Source organism: Schistocerca nitens, chromosome 1, assembly GCF_023898315.1.
Source record: "Schistocerca nitens isolate TAMUIC-IGC-003100 chromosome 1, iqSchNite1.1, whole genome shotgun sequence".
In the NCBI taxonomy this organism is placed as follows: Eukaryota; Metazoa; Arthropoda; class Insecta; order Orthoptera; family Acrididae; genus Schistocerca; species Schistocerca nitens.
In genome coordinates, this window is record NC_064614.1 from 900,857,656 (window position 1) to 900,881,634 (window position 23,979).

General features: G+C 40.6%; 1 protein-coding gene and 1 long non-coding RNA gene across 2 annotated transcripts in view; one reads left to right on the top strand and one right to left on the bottom strand.

Moving 5' to 3' along the window:
* The window catches only part of LOC126192236 (uncharacterized), a 473,949-nt gene extending 470,108 nt beyond the window's left edge, over nt 1-3,841 (bottom strand). The window contains exon 1 of the long non-coding RNA XR_007538476.1: nt 3,752-3,841. This is a non-coding gene — a long non-coding RNA (uncharacterized LOC126192236). The remainder of the gene's footprint in view (nt 1-3,751) is intronic.
* Nucleotides 1-23,979, top strand: part of LOC126192219 (uncharacterized) — a 433,600-nt gene that overhangs the window by 393,389 nt on the left and 16,232 nt on the right. The window lies entirely within an intron of this gene.

Here is a 23,979-nt window from a genome sequence, read left to right on the forward strand (position 1 = left end):
AAATAAGATTCTTAATCACTCCACCACAAGGATGCATTTACACAGGTAATCTACAGCAATCCAAGATATCCCAGAGGCTCTAAATATGAAATAGAACATCAGAACAAACAGTTGTGAATGGGGAGAAGTGGGAAGTGTACACTGATGCAAAGCTGGGATACCACCCGTCAGCTCTGACTCGTGACTTAACTATATTTGTGTGAAGTCACTGAGCCCTTACATGTTTGAAATGGATTGTATTTGCAGATGGTGTATTAAGAGTAGGCTAAGTAGTGGCCCACTCTAGTCTGTTAAGTTTATGTTTCTAAATGGCTCATAAGTGATGTTAGTGGACTATGCACTATGCTGTGTGTTATTTGGTGTGTTGGAAGTTTCTTTTTGTTGCCTTGTCAGTGAATTATTTTGTAGTTAGTTATTTGCTACCGATTTTTCCAGTTTTCAAATTGTTGAATTTTTTTGTGTTGCTAATGGCTGGAAAGTTATTTTAGTGTTATTCATTCATTGCTGCTGTGGGCAACGCTATGGAGTATAGATTTAAATTTCTCCAATTATACGGCCTCAATGGCAGAATGTCTGAAATATCAGCAGCGAGCAGAATTTATGAAATTGTTGCTTCTCAAACCAGAAATCTACATCTACATCGATACTCTGCAAACCATCACGAGGCGCATGGCACAGGGTACATCCCATTGTACCAGTTGTTAAAGTTTCTTTCTGTTCCATTTATGTGTGGAATGTGGGAAGAACGATTCTTTGAATGCTTCTGAGTGTGCAGTAATTATTCTCATTTTACCTTCATGATATGTGGGGGGCTGTGGTATATTCCTAGAGTAATTGTTTGAACCCAGTTCTTTGAACTTCAATGCTAATAGACTTTCTTGGGATAGTTTATGTCTATTTTCAGGAGTCTTCCCATTCAGTTCCCTCAGTATCTCTGTGACACTCTTCCATGGATTAAACAAACCTGTGACCATTCGTGCTGCCCTTCTCTGTACACGTTCAATGTCCCCGGTTAGTCCTATGTGGTAGGGTCCCACACACTTGAGCAATATTCTAGAACTGGTCGCACGAAATTTTACATTTCTTACCATTTAAACCAAGAATATTTACACAGCTTCTTTCAGGTAGTACTTCATTAAAGATAACTGCATCATTTGCAAAAAGACCAATTTTACTATTAATATTGTCTGCAAGGTCATTAATACACAATATGAACAGCAATGGGTGAATGAGTTTATGTAAGGTAATTGATTAGATAAAAAAAAATCTATTCACCAAGCAGTGGCAGAACACACAATAATAGATTATAATTAGGCAAGCTTCCAGAGCCAGTGGCTCATTCAGGCAGAAGGGTTGTGTAATATGCACATTGTGTATTCTAGGTCTGTACTGTAAGAAGTGTAGTGTGTTTCTGTATGAACATAATTTTCTTTGAGATGTGGGTATCGAAATTTATACTGGGAATCAAGGAGTGGGTTGTTGTATTTTCATCTCTTTAGGTTTTGATGACATTTAGTTGTCTGTTGTTGGTATCATGGGCTTTGTTTGAGCTATATAGGTCAAGGGAAATTTTGCTGTATCAGATCTTCAAGATGTGTGTGGGTTCCTGGTATTGCACTCTTCATTTGAGTTATATAGGTCAAGCAAAAAGCACAATACCAATGGTGCTCTTTTTTTTCCTTTTCTTTGGCTTATTGTTGACAATTTTGTGTGCACCATTTACATGTTAATATTCATTGTGGAATGGAGTCATGATTGTTACTGTCATGTATTTAGTTTGTCCCTGCTCAAAACCTCCCACTTCCACTTGTTGTCCCATAAGTGTTTCATTCTATTGCTGGAGTTAAATATTCATGTACTATTGTTGTTTGTTTGTGGGCATAATGAGTGACTTCTGGTCATCATATCAAATACCCCCTCCCTCCAAGTACTGGTGTCTACTACCTTGATGACGTCATGGGTAAAAGTCGATTGGTAGTATCACAACCCTTGTTTGTCCCACCTGTTAAGATCATAATTATCTTAGAGATTCCATACATTTCCAAACACATTTTGGGCTGTTCTAAAAACTTTCACTCCCCTTTGTCAGCCATTAGCCTCCTGAATTGACTGAAGTATGGATGCCTTTTCAGAAACAAGAATACAATTAATAATGAAAAAATTTTAAGCCCCAGTAAAAAATCAAGTACTGGATGCAGGGGAGGCTTCGACAACCAATGTAGCAATCACACAAATATTACAATTCTTTTCACTCTGCTTTTCTTTACTCTTTTAATCTACCATCACACCCTCTCCTTCTGAGAATGAGATGATGTAGGATAGAGATGTTTATCCACCTGGGTTTGCTCTGAAAAATGAAGATGGGGATGAAAAGTGGTGTTCTGGGTTCAAGCGTGCAACTGCCAAAAATCTCAATAGTGGCGACAGAGAGAATCTGCAAAGTGATGAGATTTCGGTTAGGTGGGATGCGAAAGTTTGGCTGTGAGTTGGTAAAGCCAATGGATTTGAATATAAAACTCATTTGTGTTGACAGCATAGCTCACAGACTAGGTTCACTGCTAAAACAATTCGTTCTATAATTAATTCACATCATTATGGCAATAACCAGACCCTCCTTCCTTACAGAAACAGCACTATACAATTTAAAACCTCCAATTACTACTTTGGTGCATACACCACGTTTTTGCAAAAACTATCACAAAAGGTCATACTATAACTTTTTGGGTTCTGTTGTAGTCTCAGATTTTATTTTCACATTTATCAGAACAAATCAGTATATCACCATAAACATCTGTAAGTGCAACTTCATTCCAATACGATCATCTACATAACTACATTCTTTTCTCAGGGCTCAAAGAAATGATAAGAATTATAAGACTGTATGATGTTATCAATCCTTTATTGGATGTGTGGTGCACCTATCTTTTTTTCCTCTCATTGGTAAGTAAGATCATGTCACTGCAATAAAAATAAATGAAAGACTGGTACTTCTTGATATAATCATAGAGTTATAGATTATTGCTGAGCCAAAACACAAAACTGTCTGTTCTCTGGTTTCCATTTTGGTACAATGATACCATTGATCAAGAGTCTAACTATAAGTTCGCCATTAAATTCTGCTTAATCTATTCAGACACATTCAGATAATGTCTTTCAAATTCCTGGATGAATTCAGATCAATTTGGGCACATGAATAGTCTTTAAAGAAGTGATTTTGCAACGTGTTGGACTAATATATTTTTATTACTTTTCTATTTCGCACACGGAGACTTGAACAACCTTCTCCATACGCTAAGAATATAATTTGTGGAGGAATATGAACGACCCCTTTACGCACAAAACAATAGTTCTAAAAAATTAGACTTCACAAAATGTTAGGTTTCGTCTTATGTGAGCTATTCTCTGTGTTTGACGCTCCACAAACCGAAATTTACAGCATAACTTCACAAATAGAACTCGCTGACAAGTACTTTACGTGCGATGTAACTGCTTTTAACACGGGGAGCAGAGGCGTACGTGCAAACTGTTTTCTACAGTATTTTACCGAAAAGCTCGCCATATACTTAAAAGTTTAAAACAACCTAACTGCGAATCTACATGATAAAACTTCATCACAACAATGCAGTTACTGCTGCGTACGACAAACATTTTGTACATACGAAATGCTTACTATAAAATACCGCTCATTATCAATCAAGCGCAAATGTAACTTCTGTTGAAATACCACTGTAGTCCTATTTCACAACTTTACCTTCAGAAATTGCTGGTTTTTGGTAACTGTTTTATTGAGTACGCCTACTGGGTTTTCACGTTCGAAAAAACAAGTTCCTTTTAATTATCAAATTGTTTAACAAAACAGTATCTAATACGGCAATTCCATTCTAATTTCCCTGTTACCCTTTCTCCCGGCAAAGCGTTAAGTTTACCACAACAGTCTAACGCTAACCAAAGATGTAGAAATACATTTTGTCAAAGGACAGCAGTGAAAAAAAAATTAATAAATAAATAAAATCGAAGAACTAACGACGAATAGAAAAGATCTAATTACTGGAATTGTTCCACTCACTAATTGGCGGACAGTAAATTATTGAACAGGAAGCGGAATCATAACAACACCGTAATTCCAGATTGTCAGGAACGCTGTAATTCGAACTGATCGATTTCAGAATTCTGATTAATCCAACGCCACAGGATTACCCTTAGCAGGACGCTAACTGAACTGCAACCCAGAGTGATAGCACAAAACATTAAAAAAAACGTGGAACATAAAACACACAAGGCGAAAATCGCGCATGGAGAAAGGACAAATATGAGAGCCCCCGACAACAGATCACGGAATTCTACGACAGTCGTGATTCACTCATTACAGGCGAAGGGAAAACACAGCGCCTGTTGCGGCCTGCGTATAACTACTTTGATAGCCGCAATTCAGCTGTTACGCCACCGACGCTCGTACACACTATGCGAGCATGTAAGTCCTCAGCACTAGCGCTGAACAGCTGTCGTGTTGGACACTATCTCAGCCGGTCAGGCCTATCGACTCGCGTGAAGGGGCAGGGAAGTGAACACGGTGTCTGGAGTGAATCGTCCGCATTGGTGTATGTTCTGCGGGCGACTGCGGCAGTGGTGGTGTTTGCAGCTGTACTTCTTGTTTAGGCAGATTCTGATGTCTCCGCATGGTAGCGGACGGTAATTCCTCTTGAAAATTGTACGTAGGCTTGACTCAGTTCAGAGAATTGGTTGTTGACCTGCCATTGACCAATATGTCCAACATCTGCATACTTCTCTGTGACACAATATGCAGTCCAGTGTACGGAGGTTGTAATGATGGTTTTATGCCATCGGTGTGGAGCATGTCATGAGAGCAGTGATCCAGGTCCTGATCCATGTAACAAAGCAGCATGCCACGGCGTGAAGCCTTTGGAGGACGGAACTGTGCACATGGTTCCATAGGTGACGTAAGAAATCCAGCTTTTGTTGCAAGGAAGTTTGCAGTGTATCGTCATCGATGAATCTACCAGGCAGACACAATGTCTCTCCGTTTATAAGTTATTTGTAGGCCAAGCAGAACCATTGGAATAGCTGAAGTCCACGTATTGTCATGCCACATGAGAGCTGCCTTCAAGGAATGATGCTAGTGCTCGACCATGCCATTGCTAGTGGGTTGGTAATTGGTGGTCCTGTGGTGGACATACCTGCAAAATTTGGCAACTGTGTGAACAGGTCTGACTCAGACTGCCATCCACAATTGGTAGTAACATGCTACAGGCACCCAAACTTCACTAACCACGTTGACACAAAGTAGTGGCTAACGTTTCAGTGGTAATATTATCAATTGGCACTGCCTCTGGCCAGCAGGTAAAATGATGAATCATTGTGAAAAGGTAGTGTTCACCATTCGAGGGAGGAAGTGGCCCCACAACATACAGGTGTACATGGGCGACACATCCAGCTGTGTCTGTGAAGTTACCGACTGGGGCATGCGCAATGCGAGAAAACTCTACGCCTTTGCCATTGGAACCATGTCCTTGTCCATTTTTAACACTCCTTTTCCATGCCTGGCCATACAAAGCATTGGGACATGCGTCAAAAGGTGAGATGTACTCCTGGATGACACAGATTATGGGCACTATTGAAAGCTTATCTTCTGAAGCTGGTGGGAGAAATGGGCGAGGTCATTCGTGCGACGTGTCACAGTAGAACTTCGCAGCTTCTCCCAAATGATGACGAGTTGCAATTGTAATGCAGAGGTGTCATCGGCGATGAATGTTCAGAGTTTCCCATCTTCGTGTTGCACTCAAGCAAGCGTAGAAAAGTCAGTAGGACTTGTCTACATCTACATCTACATTCATACTCCGCAAGCCACCCAACGGTGTGTGGCGGAGGGCACCTTACGTGCCACTGTCATTACCTCCCATTCCTGTTCCAGTCGCGTATCGTTCGCGGGAAGAACGACTGTCTGAAAGCCTCCGTGCGCGCTCTAATCTCTCTAATTTTACATTCGTGATCTCCTCGGGAGGTATAAGTAGGGGGAAGCAATATACTCGATACCTCATCCAGAAACCCACCCTCTCGAAACCTGGCGAGCAAGCTACACCGCGATGCAGAGCGCCTCTCTTGCAGAGTCTGCCACTTGAGTTTATTAAACATCTCCGTAACGCTATCACAGTTACCAAATAACCCTGTGACGAAACGCGCCGCTCTTCTTTGGATCTTCTCTATCTCCTCCGTCAACCCGATCTGGTACGGATCCCACACTGATGAGCAATACTCAAGTATAGGTCGAACGAGTGTTTTGTAAGTCACCTCCTTTGTTGCTGGACTACATTTTCTAAGGACTCTCCCAATGAATCTCAACCTGGTACCCGCCTTACCAACAATTAATTTTATATGATCATTCCACTTCAAATCGTTCCGCACGCTTACTCCCAGATATTTTACAGAAGTAACTGCTACCAGTGTTTCTTCCGCTATCATATAATCATACAATAAAGGATCCTTCTTTCTATGTATTCGCAATACATTACATTTGTCTATGTTAAGGGACAGTTGCCACTCCCTGCACCAAGTGCCTATCCGCTGCAGATCTTCCTGCATTTCGCTACAATTTTCTAATGCTGCAACTTCTCTGTATACTACAGCATCATCCGCGAAAAGCCGCATGGAACTTCCGACACTATCTACTAGGTTATTTATATATATTGTGAAAAGCAATGGTCCCATAACACTCCCCTGTGGCACGCCAGAGGTTACCTTAACGTCTGTAGACGTCTCTCCATTGATAACAACATGCTGTGTTCTGTTTGCTAAAAACTCTTCAATCCAGCCACACAGCTGGTCTGATATTCCGTAGGCTCTTACTTTGTTTATCAGGCGACAGTGCGGAACTGTATCGAACGCCTTCCGGAAGTCAAGAAAAATAGCATCTACCTGGGAGCCTGTATCTAATATTTTCTGGGTCTCATGAACAAATAACGCGAGTTGGGTCTCACACGATCGCTGTTTCCGGAATCCATGTTGATTCCTACATAGTAGATTCTGGGTTTCCAAAACGACATGATACTCGAGCACTGGCACGTGAAAGACAGTCGGCCACTACATTACTGATTCCCAAAACGTGTTTGATGTAAGTAGTGAACTGAGCTACGAACTCTAGATGGTTGAAATGGCTTCGACTTGAGGATGGAAATACATCATTGCCCCATATACTGCCAGAAGCCGGCTGTCACAGGCACTCCACTTGCTATGAGAGGGTAACATTTTTCGTGAAGAGTATCTTAATGATTCCCATGAATGGCGTGAGCACTGGCGTAGAGCTGCACCGATAGCCATCTGGTTTGCAACCGCTACTAATGCAGGAGGTGCGTCGAGATTGGGATGAACTAGAAGTGCAGCATCAGCCATGCTCTAATTCATGGCCTCAAATGCAAAGCACATAGCCTTAGTCCACTGCACTGAGAAGTTGCCTTTAGTCTGTGGACCACTCAATGTTGCAGTTAATGGTTCCTGCAGTTCTGCTGTGTGAGGCAGATGGCGACAATACCAAGGAATCGATGCAATTCCTTGATTGTGGCTAGCCTAGGTAACTGTAAAATCCCATCATCTTACTCTGTTTATGCCCAGGCTAGGCTACGAATCCAACAAGAGCAATAAACTGTTTTCTGCAACTGGTAAGAGGAAATTTCTAATGAAATGTTGAACATCAGTCTCACACATTTTTACATATTTTGATACGTCAATTACAGGACTTTTTTCGCATGAACAAGCCTTTTTCTAAATTTTTTGTCCTAATTTGCCCTGATATTTCCGAAGACTGATACAAAAATGTACAAATCCACTCTTTTTTTTCACATCGAATCAATAAAGTGCAACTTGCACGTAGTTTTTCACAAAGTCCGACTGATCAGTGTGATACACTCCAGGATCAGGGATGGAACCAGGGTTCGATTCTGGGAGGGGATTGAAAGAATAGGAATTCTATATTACGCTCCTTATGATTTTTTTGCTATGTATTCGTCTTTGGTAATGGAGAGTCTTTGACCTGCTGCGTAGAATTGTGCAAGATAATTTGGCTCCTGCAAAGAAACCGCATTCTCATTCTCACAGCTGGGTGAGTCCATCCCTCTGTTGTGAAGGGGTGGCCACCTCATTTTGCTGTTGACTACTGAACTTTTTGTTTTGTCCGTTATGAGTGGAAAATTATCTGACAACTTCAGCTGTATTGTGGGAATGGAGATGTGCACTTGTTAGCTGTTCAGCAGCCTTTCTCAAACGATTTTGAAGAACCTATTCAGTCAAACTATTTGATTCTCTCCATCTCGTAATCTCATTGATTGGCTTGATGGTGGATTGTCTATCATTTCGTTAGCAGTCATAATTATTTAATATTTCATCAACTAAGGTAATGCGCAAAATTCAAATAATCTGCAATGAAAAATAGAGGTAACTGAGAGTTCGTGTTTGGTTCATGATAGGGCATACAATGTGCATATTAAATACATATAACACACTGAATTTTTCTCTAAACTTGGGATTACAGCTATAGGCATCTGTAATCCTGAGAAAATGAATTGACTGTAATGCACTCACTGATGATAACGTGCACAAATGATAGAGTGAAAGTGAAATATTTGTAACATGCATCACATGTCGAAAGTGGTTCGGCAAAAGATAGCACACAAAGCAGAGAAAATTTTACCATACAGTTAGCATTTAAAACTTTCTTATCTACTGCAATATGCAAGTAATACAGTTTTTTTTCAGTGAAACAATTAAATTGTTTTAAGGGCAATCGATAGACGGTGAAAGGAGAATTAACATTGGCTTCTAACAACATAAGTGAAGGGCTCACCCGCTTATTTCTACATCTAGCACGATCTTTTCATCACCTATTGACATGAATTATTCTCAGTCATTTGTGTAATAATAGAATGTTCCAGGATTATATCACAGTTACAACTGAATTAACATATTAGGTGAAACTATGTCAACTCCACTGTGTTTTAGCAAAAACAGTTAATTTTAATATAACAAGAACAGAAAGAAGAAAAGGCAAAAATAAGTAGCTCCTTCTGGTGCCATTTTAGCGTAATCCTGTAATCCGTTGTGTTTATAATAATGAACAGTTGAGTTGCCGAATTTGTGGTCACACTCCCATAATCTGTTAATACCATCGTTTGCAAACTTCATAGCTGTAACTTAGAATTTCTCCAGGATTGACATTTGTGTGAAGGCGTTACCTGTGAAACACTGCACCTCCCCTGTCACACCGTTCCATCTACGAGAGAAACCCCGCCACAGTCGTTGTACCCTGACATACCATGCATTAGCACAGCTAGGAGGACAGTAATTTTATATGTGCATTTAGTGTGAATGTGTGTCCTGTTGTAAAGTGTGTGTAACATATTGATATTTATTATGTTTGCATTATCGACAGAACATCTGAAGTTAGAATTAGAAACGAATCCCAAAAGCTGGAAGTAGCTTACAGAAGCATCTCGTTCGCTGTCCACACTGGAAGGAGGAGAAGTAAATTTGCGAACTCTAAGAAGAAACCTGCTTAGGTTTGGGATGGTATGCAGTGTTTAATACACACAGATACAGTTTCAATTGTGGAAAAACTCAATCACAAAAGAAATCCGTGAATTGCAGTGAAAATGATAAATACAGTTTAGGACGAAAACTTGCTTTAAATGTTGTAGCCATGGTGAATTCGGACACAAAAGAGCTGACTGTGATAAAATAAACAAAAAAAGAGCTCAGGATATTCAGAAAATTATGACTGTGAAGAGGTTTCTGTGAGTTTGAATGCATGTTGCTTTTCGACTGGTACATTTAACACGTTGACTGCCGTACAGCTACTGGCAGGCACACCAGTGGTGCACCCTTGTCACGGTGTGCTCACTGCAGTTGCAGTGGAATTGTGTGGGTGAACTCCCAGTTTTTGGTAGCGCAATTTAAGAGACGCCACTTTTGTCATGCCACAGAATGTGAAATCTTATGGGACTTTACTGCTAATGTCATCAGCCCCTAAGCTTACACACTACTTCACTTAAATTATCCTAAGGACAAACACACACACCCATGCCCGAGGGAGGACTCGAACCTCCGCCGGGACCAGCCGCACAGTCCATGACTGCAGTGACTTAGACCGCTCGGCTAATCCTGCGCGGCCACAGAACAGTTTGACTGTACTTTGTTGCACCAGTTTATTTTCACCACTGCTCCGTGGTGACAATATTTCGAGGCATGCGCATTCTGTCACATTTATCGTGGAGTAATTGCTGCTGTATTCCATTACTGAGGTATTACTAAAAAAAAAAGTGGAAAAAATGGTCGGCAGGAGCACATTCGCAGTTTCTGGAACTACAACGACAGCCACCTATGTTTGATTCTCTGCAACAGTGTAGGGGGGGGGGGAGAGGGGAAGGTGTGGTGGAAGGGTGGTGGTGGTGGGGGCAGGGGGAGAGGAATATTTGCAAATCAGTTATGTATCCCACAATCTTATAAAATTTTTGGATGAATAAATAAATAAAATTAATATGTGTCACCAAAAATGTGAGTGATATCAACTTCATGTTTTGTGAGACCATGCACTGTATAAATTGTGGCTTATATCTAGGAAATAGCTCCCACGTGTGATGAAGCAGCTGCTAAATTAATCATTCAAAATGCTTATCTCATCGTTGAGATTCTAATATCTTGGAAGAGTGGTGTGTCTCCAGATGATATTTACATGTCACCAATTGCTTAATTTGCAAATGCAGAGAGCATTTTCGTCTCCTAGTGTTTTTCTCTTATAAATTTGTTTGTGACCTCTGATTTATCCCTGTGCAAAATTTGTTTTTGGATTCAGCATTTGGGTTTCATCTTGCTTGTACCGAACTCTTTTCACAATGTGAGTGGTGATGCATGATGCCACTACAGAAAGCCATAAGCTGTGGCGCCACACTAGTTGTATGTGAGAACCCAGCTTTATGGTTGGAGTCACTAACTATAGCGGTCGAGTTTAGGCTTATCCTGCTCATCTACGTCACGCCTTCCTCGACCACCAATGAGCTTTCAGTAGCGTTCTCAGCCCTCTACAGAGAACGTTGTAGCCAATGCAAGCATTAAATGTGATTGTAACTAGTTATTTAATGAATATTTATTCCACTTGTTGCGAAATGTCATGGGTGACGGTTGTTGTAAGTGATAAACTCTGCACAAACAAGAAAGAGACATAATTGCCGATATACACTCTTTGCTTAAACGCATAGCATCCGTATGCACTTACCACAATCGTTGCTTGGAATCACCAACAATGCAACCCCTGTCCATGTCTCCAGCTGCGTGGTCTGCCGTCGTTGCTCTTTGGTAGCTATGTCTGTTGTTTCGTCTGCTATTAATACAAAATACTCTGCACTCTTGATATCCTCCACTAATTTTCCAAGAAGTGTATGACTTGAAATGACTATAATTTTGTTTTGCGCGTCATGGGATGTCTATTTGTAGGTTTCGCGCTGTAGCCATATTAAAAGTAGCCTGTTATCTTCACATCGACGGCGTAATAAACTGTCAAAGTTATTTGTTTCATCAGTATGCCAACGTCTTGCAAGCCCCTGCACTATTAAATAACGGAGGGAAGATATGATTTTTGTCAAACAAGCTCGGTTTTCTTTAATTTGTGTCAGTTTTTCTTTGGAAATTTGGCTAAATACATTGACATTAGATTTTACGAATTTGAATTTCAGTACAGCTTCTCTGTGGCAGCCCGATGCTTCATGCACTTTCAAGTTTTCTACCCCTTTCTTCCAGCTCGAAAAACTAGTTTCCATGAAAGTTTTTTCCATTTTGTGATAAAACCGAAAACGATTGTCTTCAAACATTTGTCTGCAAATTTTGCAAAAAATAACATCTTTCACCTTATTGTAATTGATCCATGCAAATTTCTGTTTCCAAGAGGGCTGATAACAGCGTTGTTTTTTTCGGGAACAGTGTTTTTTGTCACCGCCACAGTTCCGTCACTATTAGTGTGTTTGTTGTCACACAAAGCACGACTAACACCTGGGTCTAGCTTCACCATCGCTGATACTTGCCACACTGTCACATTTCTTCATAATTATAAACTTGTCCATTTTAAACTGGATAGTAAGGGAAGAAAGATTAACAACTGAACCGAGTCACAGTAAGACTAACTGACCACTGGCGATGCCCAGCTCCGGAATATTTACGTTCGCTGCTAAAATTTGCTGCGGCGTGCGTAACAGTACTGTGCGGCTAACAAGAAGTAGTCATGTAACAATAGTGTTGATTATTATAAGGGCCGGCTCTAGGGGGAGGAGGAGCGAACCGTGCCATCGCCCAGGGCGACAAATTTTTGGGGGCGGCAAATCCATCTTGCTTAAATGAAGGAATGTGAGAATAAATTGGAAATACAAATTATTCATAAAATCAAGGGTCTTATTGAAAATTATCTATGGTACAGAAACAGCGTGCTCCGATTTACGAAAGAAACGTTTCCTCCAACAAAAATGGCTTAAAATGTATTGCACTGTAAATGTATCACTGACTTCTGCTTTGATCTTAAAGACATATTCACAACAAAGAGACGAATGAGTGTGATATGTGAAAATAAGGCGTCTTGTATTAAATATATTTTGGGAAAAGTTGACTATGTCGAAAAAGGGGGGGGGGGGGGGCAAAATCCCTGGAGCCGGTGCTGATTTGTGTGGTGTATTTCCTAGTGATTGTCAATAGAATTTACAAAAATGAATGAAGAATCTTTAAGGTTATCTAGTCCTTCTAGCGATTGCTATCAAATTCGGTATTACTATTGCTCATTAGTTTCTTTTACAAGCTGCCAGCAGGCTGCTGTGGGAGGAAGTAGAGCTTGTCCTAGGAGCCAAAGCACCGCAAGCTCATGGTTAGCTTTCGCTCTCCGCATGCCTCCGTACAGTAAAAGTGTGCGAATAGTGAATAGTACAGATGCAGGGATAAACCCTGTCATGACAGTTTGTCATATGCAGAGGTTGGAGGAGTAGCAGAAAGGAATACGCAATTGCTTTTAAAATCGGTATTTTTTTCCTACATAATCATTACATACCATTATGCAAAAACGTATGTGCAAGTTTTAACAAATTTCCCAGTAAAGGATGAGGAAGGGGGAGAGAGCAGTGAGAAATGCATGTTTGAATATTGGGGGGGGGGGGGGGAGGGGGGCGAGGTCCCTACCTTTAACTATTGGGGGGCACAAAGGACCTTGCCCCCCTAAGTCGGCGCCACTGGGCGGTGTATGAGGCCGTCAAACATTTCCGCACTGTCATCGAGGGCCATCCTCCCCGCTGATTTCCTCTCGTGGATCAATGCCGTTTCAAGTATCATCGATTTATCCAAACTCGCCACTCTACAGGCTTCAGACGAGGACACTCAGGTTCTGCTTACAGACCCGCAATCTTTGCTCGAGTTTATGAAGGCTAAGTTCCCTGGCATTTCAGACGAAGTGTGGTGCGACTCTTGTACAGGCATTCTACGGCCGTTGTTCCCGCCCATGCTGTTTGATGCCTTGCATAATCTCGCCCACCTCGGCGTCCGAGTCACCACTCGCTCGTCACCGAGCATTTTGTGTGGAAAGATGTGAAACGGGACTGTCAAACATGGACTGTCAACGAAACAAAATAGGACGTCACACCTCTCCACCACTCGGCAAGTTTGACATCCATAAGGGATGTTTCCATCATGTTCATATTGGCCTTATCGGTCTCCTGCCTCTGTTGGAGGGCCACAGATATATCCTGTCCACAATAGACCGAATGTCTCGTTGGGTGGAGGCCGTCCCCTTACCCAACATCACAGCAGAAACTGTGGCTAAAGGATTTGTTTCTTCTTGGATCACTAGGTTCGGCTGTCCGTCCACCATCACAACCAACCAGGGTCGACAGTTCGAATCTGGACTTTTAACGATTCTCTGTAATCTTTGCGGTATTAAAAAGATCCATACGACAGCCTACCACCCGCAAGGTAATGGGTTGGTGGAACAATGGCACCACACCCTTAAAACTGCACTCAGGTGCCACGACTCTCTGGTCTGAGGCACTTCCTTGGTTGTTGCTGGGCCTATGTTCTACATTTGAACCAGATTTACATGGGATGATTTCCGAATTCGTTTTCGGTGAAAACCCGGTTTTACCTGGGGAACTAATTCTCCCCCAAGATCCTGGGGATTCCCCCTCCTTCCCAGACTTTATTGGAAGGATGCTTGCACACCCGGCTACACCCACCTGTCAGCCATTCCTCACCTGACACTTACGTGCTGACCTCACTCAGCTCTTGCTCATACATCATGCTAAGGGACGACTCTGTCAGACAACCCTTGCAACCCCCTTACCTCGGCCCCTTTAAAGTACTCTGGAGGGGCGAGATGACATTCGACATTATGATAAAAGATAACCCGCAAACCATTTCTCTACACGAGCTCAAGCCTGCCTTCATAGCCTTCGACACCCCTCTGCTGTCCCAGTTGGACTGCCCGAGCACATGTTCTTTTGACGAACCCGCTAATGAGTCCGCTCAACCTACAGTTGGGTTTTCTCCATCCAACAAGTCACCACCACAGTTCGCAGGTTCCTCAGGCATGTCATCATCACCCCCATTCACAGGTTTTGAAGACATTTCAGGTACTAGAGATGCGGACGACCCGTCCTTCATTTTGCACTGCAACATACCGCCTGACCACATTTACAACATGCCAATTATGGTGTTAGATAATCAGGTGCTCATACTGTTCACCGACAGTACAGACCCGACCCTTACTGAGGAACTCAATGTCAAGATAGTGCACAGCTTGTCCCTCCCACAAGAGTGCAACCCGACATGTGTTCGAGCTTTCATTTCTTCGGACGGCTCAGTATGCATTCAGGGTAGGCATGCTCCTCTCCCATACCGCTACTCCCAAGTTTGCCGATGCATCATTATTCCCCCCCACTGGTTTTTGGATTACGAGTTGGACCGGCAGCCACCCCCCCGCACCTTCGCATGCCGACCTGACGGAGATGGAGCTTCCGGTCATGCGCCTGCACCTCCCAACACTCACGCCGACGCTGATACCCACACGACCCCCCCCCCCCTTCAGGGCTCATAGGCCATACTCCATATTGAGGGAAGGGGGGCTGTGTGGTGTCGATAGGTCACATCGACCACATGAATTACAATCTTTGGAACATTAACTGCTCTGACGAGCCGCCATGTTTAATTCAGTCTGCCTTTGTACTTCATGCAGTGTTCATGTGTATCAGTCTTTATGGTAAAATATACGTGTGTATAGAAAACTTGGTAACTGTTTTTTATGTATATTATGATCCGTATCCAGAATCTTATAATGGGCTGCATCACATCTTCAATTACAGAGGTCCATACCAAAAGCGCACCTCAGTCCCATGTCCAGTTCCAAGTGCTGCATTGTGTACATGATAGTAGAGCTGTTAGTCATTGACAGACAAAATATGGTGACCGGACAGTACTTGTATAGCTTGCCTCATGGCAGAATGCTGAGATAAGATCCAATTTCTTTGCATATGCATAGCAGATTACATTTGTGTGCCCAGTGTCCAAATCGTTGGTAATCCCAACATATGCTCACTGACTGCAAGTCACCAGGAGGGTGTGTTTGATGAAGATTGGCTCCATAATCTCCAGTGGGACTATCCTGTAGCATTCCAGCTTTTGGGCAGCTCACTCATCTGTTTACTGAGGAGGCTGACCTTGTTCAACATGCTGTCATTCAGCTGTTTGTTCTGTGTCTCATCTTTATTTAATAGACTGTCATAGTGGGGCCTCGTTTCCATTGAAGCTCTTTTATACATAGTTGCTGGGTCAAAATCAATTGATTGATTTTTATTTGGTCCTATTTGATTACATTTTGAACACAGCGTGTGCTTGTAATATAGGACCTTTCAACTAAAACCTATTTTCTTGCAATAATTAATCTATTTATTACAATTGAATACATCAAAGTGGCAGTAGGTTGGACATTGGCACTAATACATCCTGTACACAAGAAAGGCGATAAGATGGAACCCGGGAACTACAGGGAAATTTCTTTAATACCTATGACATGTAAGGTATTCTCAAAAGCACTGCTAAATAGAGTGGTACAACAACTAAATCCACAAATTTATGAGACCAAGGAGACTTCAGAAAGGAGATATCATGTGCAGTACAGATCCTGAATCTAAAACAGATAATCGCTTATCAAAAACAGAGGAGAAGAAAGTTTGTGCTTACATTCCTAGACTTCTGTGGACAGACACACACTGTTCCAAAATTTAAGGGGAGATGAGTTTGGATAGAAAATCCAGTGAACTGCTTAAACAGACCCTAAGCAACACACCATCCAAGTTCAAGTATAAAGGAAAGCTGTAGGAGGCCTTTAAGATTAAAACTGGGGTGAGACAGGGAGATGGACTCTCTCCTTTGCTCTTTAATTGTGTCCTTGATAAGATGATCAGAGAATGGCGACAAGGAATGAAAGGAATGGGTGGAATACAACTGGGGGTAAGAGTAAAGGAGTACGGGTAGATTGTCTAGCCTTCGCAGATGAGATTGTGATCTTGCCTGAATCAGTAGAAGAGCAGTTAACCAAACCACAAAACTGCAGAGGCAGGCAGCTAAAGCAGGACTACAGATCTCTATCAATAAGAAACAATGTATGACGAACATCATGACAGCTCCTAGATGGATCACAATGGAAGGAGGGAAAATTCAGAAGATGGAGAGATTCAAACAGCTTGGAGAATGGATAGACATTGGATGATGATGATGATGTTTGGTTTGTGGGGCGCTCAACTGTGCAGTTATCAGCGCCCGTACAAATTCCCAACCTTTGCTCAGTCCAGTCTCAGTCAACTTGAGGCAGGTGAAAATCCCTGACCCCACAGGGAATCGAATCCAGGACCCTGTGCTCGGGAAACAAGAATGTGACCGTGAGACTATGAGGTGCGGATGATAGTCATTGGACTGACTGAAAAAGAAGCAATGCGAGTGTGAATAAACAAAATGCACATAGCATATAAACTATCAACACCTACAATGAGAATAATATTTTGATAAATGCAAAATTGAAACATTACCAAACAGCAATCAGCCCTGAAGCTCTATATGCAGCAGAAACTCTCAACTTAGCAAGAACCGGAGTGATCGAGAGGCTAGAACTGATAGAATGAAAGATTCTAAGGAGAATATTAGGACCTCAAAGAACAGAAGATGGTCAACTTAGAAACTGAGCCAACCATGAACTGTATACCTAGATAGAAAAAATTTCTGATGTCATCAGGAAAAGAATGAGCATATTCTTAGGACTCATTCTCGGAATGGACCAGGAGAGGTTAACACAGTGAATCACACAATTTCTGATCAACAAGAAAACCAAAGTACAATGGATCCAAGAGGTACAAAGAGATCTGGAGCAAATGAGAATACAGGAACCAGAGATATACAACAGGGTGATTTTTAAATAAAAAATTTAGTCCTTCAAAGCTTTCAAGGACAGAATGAGACTCAGAACAAAATCATCTGGGACAGAAGAATGAAGAAGGTTGCAAAGTATGAGAATTAAAGAATATTGGGAAAGAAGAAAGACCAGAAGAAATGAAGCTGAAGTGAATTAAAGTGGTCCTAAGATGGCCAAAACGAAAGAAGAAGAAGAAAGTGGCAATACTTATAATAATGTTGCATACATTTTTCACCCATTTTTTAGGTCTTGAAAATTATTTAACATACTATATTATACTTATATTTACATTTTTATCTCAGTATTCATGTTCTCAAGATATTTACAAAGTAGATACAATTGTGTCTTGAAAACAGTTAGCCATATCAGTTGCAGTGATGAGTGGCATATCCATTTGTGGTGCTACTTCATCTGAGCCAGCAATCTACCGTTCCACAAGGTACTGAGTAGTGTGTTGGGAACCGCTAATGTATTGATTTTATTCCCCAAGTGACAGAGGTATTGTGACAGTTTCTTGGCCTCAATATCCTCTTGTGTTAGTCCTTGGCTCACATTCTCTGTACTTGTGATACCAATACTTGCCATATTAATTCTGTCTTAAGTTTCAGGTATGCTTCTGTCTCAGGCAGTGAAGTTATATCATCTTGCACTTCAGCAACGTATCGATGATCCAATTGAGTAACTACCAAAGCAAATGTGGTGGAATCCGATGTTACACTGATACAAAGGCAGCTCATCTCAATCTGCACTAACCATAATATGTGGGTTATGAGGCCATAATGGTGGTAGCCATACCTCCAATCTTGAGATTGCAGGTGCATCTGCATCTGACATTAGAGTGCTTCTACATTACAGAAATCATCAGGAAACATGAAAATACGATTAACATGAACTGGAAGAAACAATTCGTTGACAGACACTAAGTTCGAGGATCTCAGAAAGCAGTCAACAACGGAATAGTCTAAAATATTTCACTTGAAACTGAGGTATGTCCATGCACCATGGCAAGGAGTAACCACATGTCAGTATGCACAAACTCAGTTGACACATAGTAAGCGATCAGCTGACCGCGCAATGACAGCTATGTGACTGTCTGTTGCCACAAGAAGAATGCTACTTATTAATTATCTTGTGTGCTTACCCACAGAATGATCAGCATCATGATAAGCTTCGTTACTAGAATCTTCTCTCTTATCAACTGAAGTCCACCTGTAACTGTTAATTTAATATGTCTAAGGATTTGTTTCAGCAATACCTAATGGGCTGGTGTTGGTGCACCTTGAACTCCTGAAGCGACTTTAACAGCATGTGATAATCTGGTCTTACACCCTGTGTAAAATACATCAAACTCCTAAAAATTTCTTGGATGTTAAGAACTGCATACTTTCATTTTTTCAGTCTGTTTCAAGGTTTGAGTTACTACTATGGGGAAATAGAAAAAAAAAAATGAAATTCTGATGATCCAGAAGAAAGAAATGAGAGTAATAGCAAAGGCAGATAATAGGACACATTGTACACCATTGTTAATGAAATATAGAATATTAACTGTTATTAATCTATATAACCTTGACAATACTTGCTGAGGCACCAAATTTAGGTGTTATGAATCAAAGGCATGACTACACTACAAGAATCTGTACTTCTGTGCTCTTGCCGCAAAATAGGTTAGCAAAAACTAACAACAGTCATAAGTACATGACAATTAAATATATAAAAGACTGTCTAAATATCCCTCAAGCATGCCAATCAAAGTATTTAAGGAAAAGTTACACACCAAAAAGTAATCCATTAAGTGAACTGACAGAGTCTATTGCATGTAATAATGTTGAATGGTGAATAAAGAGTCTGAAGCTGAATATGAATAGAATACAGCATTATTAAAAAGATGAATAACTCGCTATCCATTTTGGTTCAGTTTGTAATGACAGTGATTTTCCATACATCACCACATATTACCATTAAATTCTGTTAATATACAGAGTGATTATAATTAAAGTTAAAAAAAAAAGAACTTTCAAACCACTGTAGAAATAACACCACTGGTCAGAATGACATCAAACTGCAATGGAATATTATCGATGAAGGGGTAAATGTGTGGCAGAAGAAAATAAATAGTTACAAAATGTAGCAATACCTGGCACTGTAAGCATCATAATTGAATAGTGGTGGACAACAAATGACAAATGAATCATAGAACAATATCTAAGGTGTACATTTGACATTAAGCAAACTGTACTACTCAGTGTGCATGGGTGTGCAGATGTGATACTGTTAGTTACGTAAGCTCATCCACCACAGCAAGATCATAAGGCATCAGATGGGAAAAATCGATTTTTGATTGTCCTGAGGCCAAACACTGCATAAAAAACATAAATGACATGGGTTTTTAATTGTCCTGAGGCCAGAAACCTCATAAGAAGCATCAATCAGATCAGTTTTTAATTGTCCTGAGGTCAAAACTGAATAAAAAGCAACATTCAAAATCAAATTGGATTATTACTTTCCGCGTGACTTATGCAAAACATGTTAAATTTGCTTTCCAACATTTACTGCAACAAGTTGAAATTGAGAAACAGCATGTTCCACAAGTGATCAAAGTGTTTTTGGGGTCTCTTTCAGAATGTAAGCAATTCAATGCAGCTAAGTTTGTAATCGGAACTCTGAACACAACATCTTTCAGATGGCCTCACAGCCAGAAGTGACACGGATCAGATCAGGTGATCAGGATGGTCTGGCTGTAGGAAAATGGCAGCTGATAATTCTAGCATTTCCAAAATGGTGCTTCAACAGCTGCTTAACTGTATTTGCAATGTGCGGAGGTGCGCTATCTTGCATAAAAATGAACCCATCCATGATGTTGGAGAGCTGGAATGACGTGGTTGCACAGGATTTCAGGATGAAATGGTACTGGTTGATTTGTGTGTGAATTTTCTGCTGTCCATATTCGACAATTCTGTGTATTGACATATCCTGTCACTTGGAAGTGGGCTTCGTCTGTCCACAAGATCTTCTATGGCCAGTCATTGTCCACTTCCATGTGAGCAAGAAATTCTAAAGTGAAGGTCTCTCTTGCTGGCAGATCAACAGGAGGCAACTTGTGCACATGGGTAATTGTGAATGGATACCAAAGAAGAATGTTTCATAGGATTTTACACACCATGCTCATGTGTATGTCCAATTTTCGGGCAATTCTCCACCTGTATTGCTATGGCTGCTACTTCCACTGACATCAAATCAATTCATTTCCTCCCTCTACCAGGTTGCACACCAAAAGAAACCTTCTTTTCTAATTTCTGAGTCATTTTTGCCAGACACATGGCAGTCAATGGACCAACACCTTTTCTCAAACCCTTCAGTGTCCGGAACTTCTGCAAAAGGATGTGTGCACATTCCCTCATTCTTGTAATACAGCTTTACAAGTAGAGTGTGATCCTGTGATCCTGCATTGAGACAGTCATGGCTAATCTTGCAGATGCGAAAGGAGGAAAAACCATGTACCCAGCATGTTTATACCAACTTCGATGTGTCGCACGCATGACAGGTGTTTGCATTTATGTATTCTGACACATATAGCGCCATCTATTGATCAATTTTCACACTATTTTTTTTCTTCTGCCATACGTTTTTCCCCTTCTCCGATAATATTCCATTGCAATTTGATGTCATTCTGATCAGTGGTGTTATTTCTACAGTGTTTTGAATGTTTAACTTTAATTATAATCACCCTGTATATGCAGACTGATTTATTTGAATAAAATAATCAAAATTCATGATTTGTATTCACAGTTAGTACCATAATCAATACAATCTACAATGATCTGGAACTAGGCCCACTGTTCAATAACTTTACTCATTGAATCAGCATGGCTCATTACCAACATGAAACAGCAGTATCATGCTTCCACTGTAAAATACACAAGCATCAGCACATCTCTCCTGCAAATTACATTAACTAATAAACTTAATGGGACATCTGCACGAACATTTTGAAGTTTGCTTCAATCATCAGAGACTTCTCAGTAATTTACATGTGTGTCCTGTGCTATAATCACAGCCTTCAGATTTTCACATACAAATTTCCTCCTTCAACACAAAGAAGTCTTAGAATAAAATTTTTCACACACCAATCACATGAACTAAAAAGATCTCTTACCACCTCAAATCTTGCTATAAGACTAAATGTGTATTATATTCAATTCTAAATTGTTGTATATTCCCTTGTTCTACCTGTTGAGTCACTTCATCATCTACATCCAATTTTATATTTAAAAAAATCCACTAATTTTTTGTCACCTTACTTGTTTTAGCCATGTCAACTAATTCCCATACTTTATTCTTCTTCAGAGACTCCATTTCTTCTTCCATAGCATTCTTCCTTTTTTCAGAGTCTTCTGTCTACACTGATTCTGCATAATTCCTTGGTGCCTCATGAAGGAGCATCATTCTTGTTCAGTATGCAAAACCTGACTGTAATGCAAAGGTTTTCTCAAAATTCCTTACTGTGGGTTCCTTTGCCTTCATTATTTACTTCTAAATTCCTCTTAACCTTCATTTCAGAACTGTGCAAATACTTGCAAATACTGTTGTTGGCTAAATCTCAGTTAGTGCAGTCCTGTTGATTAATCTCTTCAAAATCAACCCTGTTATGACCAATTATTGTAACACCATTTTTTTCTTCTGCTTCAGATTTATCAATAACAAACTGGGTAACATAATTCAGTGGCTTCAGTGACTGTATGGAATTATATTTCATATTTCTGCATATGTAACCATCATAGTGAGTAGCGTGATGAATACAGGGATTAGCACCACAAGGCAGTTGCTGCTAGGCTGAATACCGTAACACCTACAACCATAAAAAAGAAACACAAAGTATATCTATTTAAAAAAGCTGATTAAAAATGCTATTAATGCCGTTTTAAGAAACAGTCTTCACCCCTTCTGATCTGATGATCTAAATGTAGAAAAGCTGTGGAATGATTTCAAAGAGATAGTATCAACAGCAGTTGAGAAATAAATACCACATAAATTAATAAGTGATGGCACTGATACAGGGTTATAAATACAAAATCAAATAGGGGTAATGCAGGAGTAGGTTTAATAATGAATAAAAAAATAGGAGTGCGGGTTAGCTACTACAAACAGCATAGTGAACGCATTATTGTGGCCAAGATAGACACAAAGCCCATGCCTACTACAGTAGTACAAGTTTATATGCCAACTAGCTCTGCAGATGATGAAGAAATTGATGAAATGTATGACGAGATAAAAGAAATTATTCAGGTAGTGAAGGGAGACGAAAATTTAATAGTCATGGGTGACTGGAATTCGTCAGTAGGAAAAGGGAGAGAAGGAAACATAGTAGGTGAATATGGATTGCGGGGAAGAAATGAAAGAGGAGGCCGCCTTGTAGAATTTTGCACAGAGCATAACTTAATCATAGCTAACACTTGGTTCAAGAGTCATAAAAGAAGGTTGTATACCTGGAAGAATCCTGGAGATACTAATAGGTATCAGATCGATTATATAATGGTAAGACAGAGATTTAGGAACCAGGTTTTAAATTGTAAGACATTTCCAGGGGCAGATGTGGATTCTGCACAATCTATTGGTTATGAACTGCAGATTGAAACTGAAGAAACTGCAAAAAGGTGGGAATTTAAGGAGATGGGACCTGGATAAACTGAAAGAACCAGAGGTAGTAGAGAGTTTCAGGGAGAGCATAAGGGAACAATTGACAGGAATGGCGGAAAGAAATACAATAGAAGAAGAATGGGTAGCTCTGAGGGATGAAGTAGTGAAGGCAGCAGAGGATTAAGTAGGTAAAAAGACGAGGGCTAATAGAAATCCTTGGGTAACAGAAGAAATATTGAATTTAATTGATGAAAGGAGAAAATATAAAAATGCAGTAAATGAAGCAGGCAAAAGGGAATACAAACGTCTCAAAAATGAGATCGACAGAAAGTGCAAAATGGCTAAGCAGGGATGGCTAGAGGACAAATGTAAGGATGTAGAGGCTTGTCTCACTAGGGGTGAGATAGATACTGCCTACAGGAAAATTAAAGAGACCTTTGGAGAGAAGAGAACCACTTGTATGAATATCAAGAGGTCAGATGGCAACCCAGTTCTAAGCAAAGAAGGGAAGGCAGAAAGGTGGAAGGAGTATATAGAGGGTTTATACAAGGGCGATGTACTTGAGGATAGTATTATGGAAATGGAAGAGGATGTAGATGAAGATAAAATGGGAGATAAGATACTGCGTGAAGAGTTTGACAGAGCACTGAAAGAGTCGAAACAAGGCCCCGGGAGTAGACAACATTCCATTAGAACTACTGATGGCCTTGGGAGAGCCAGTCCTGACAAAACTCTACCATCTGGTGAGCAAGATGTATAAGACAGGCAAAATACCCACAGACTTCAAGAAGAATATAATAATTCCAATACCAAAAAAAAAAAAAACAGGTGTTGACAGATGTGAAAATTACCGAACTATC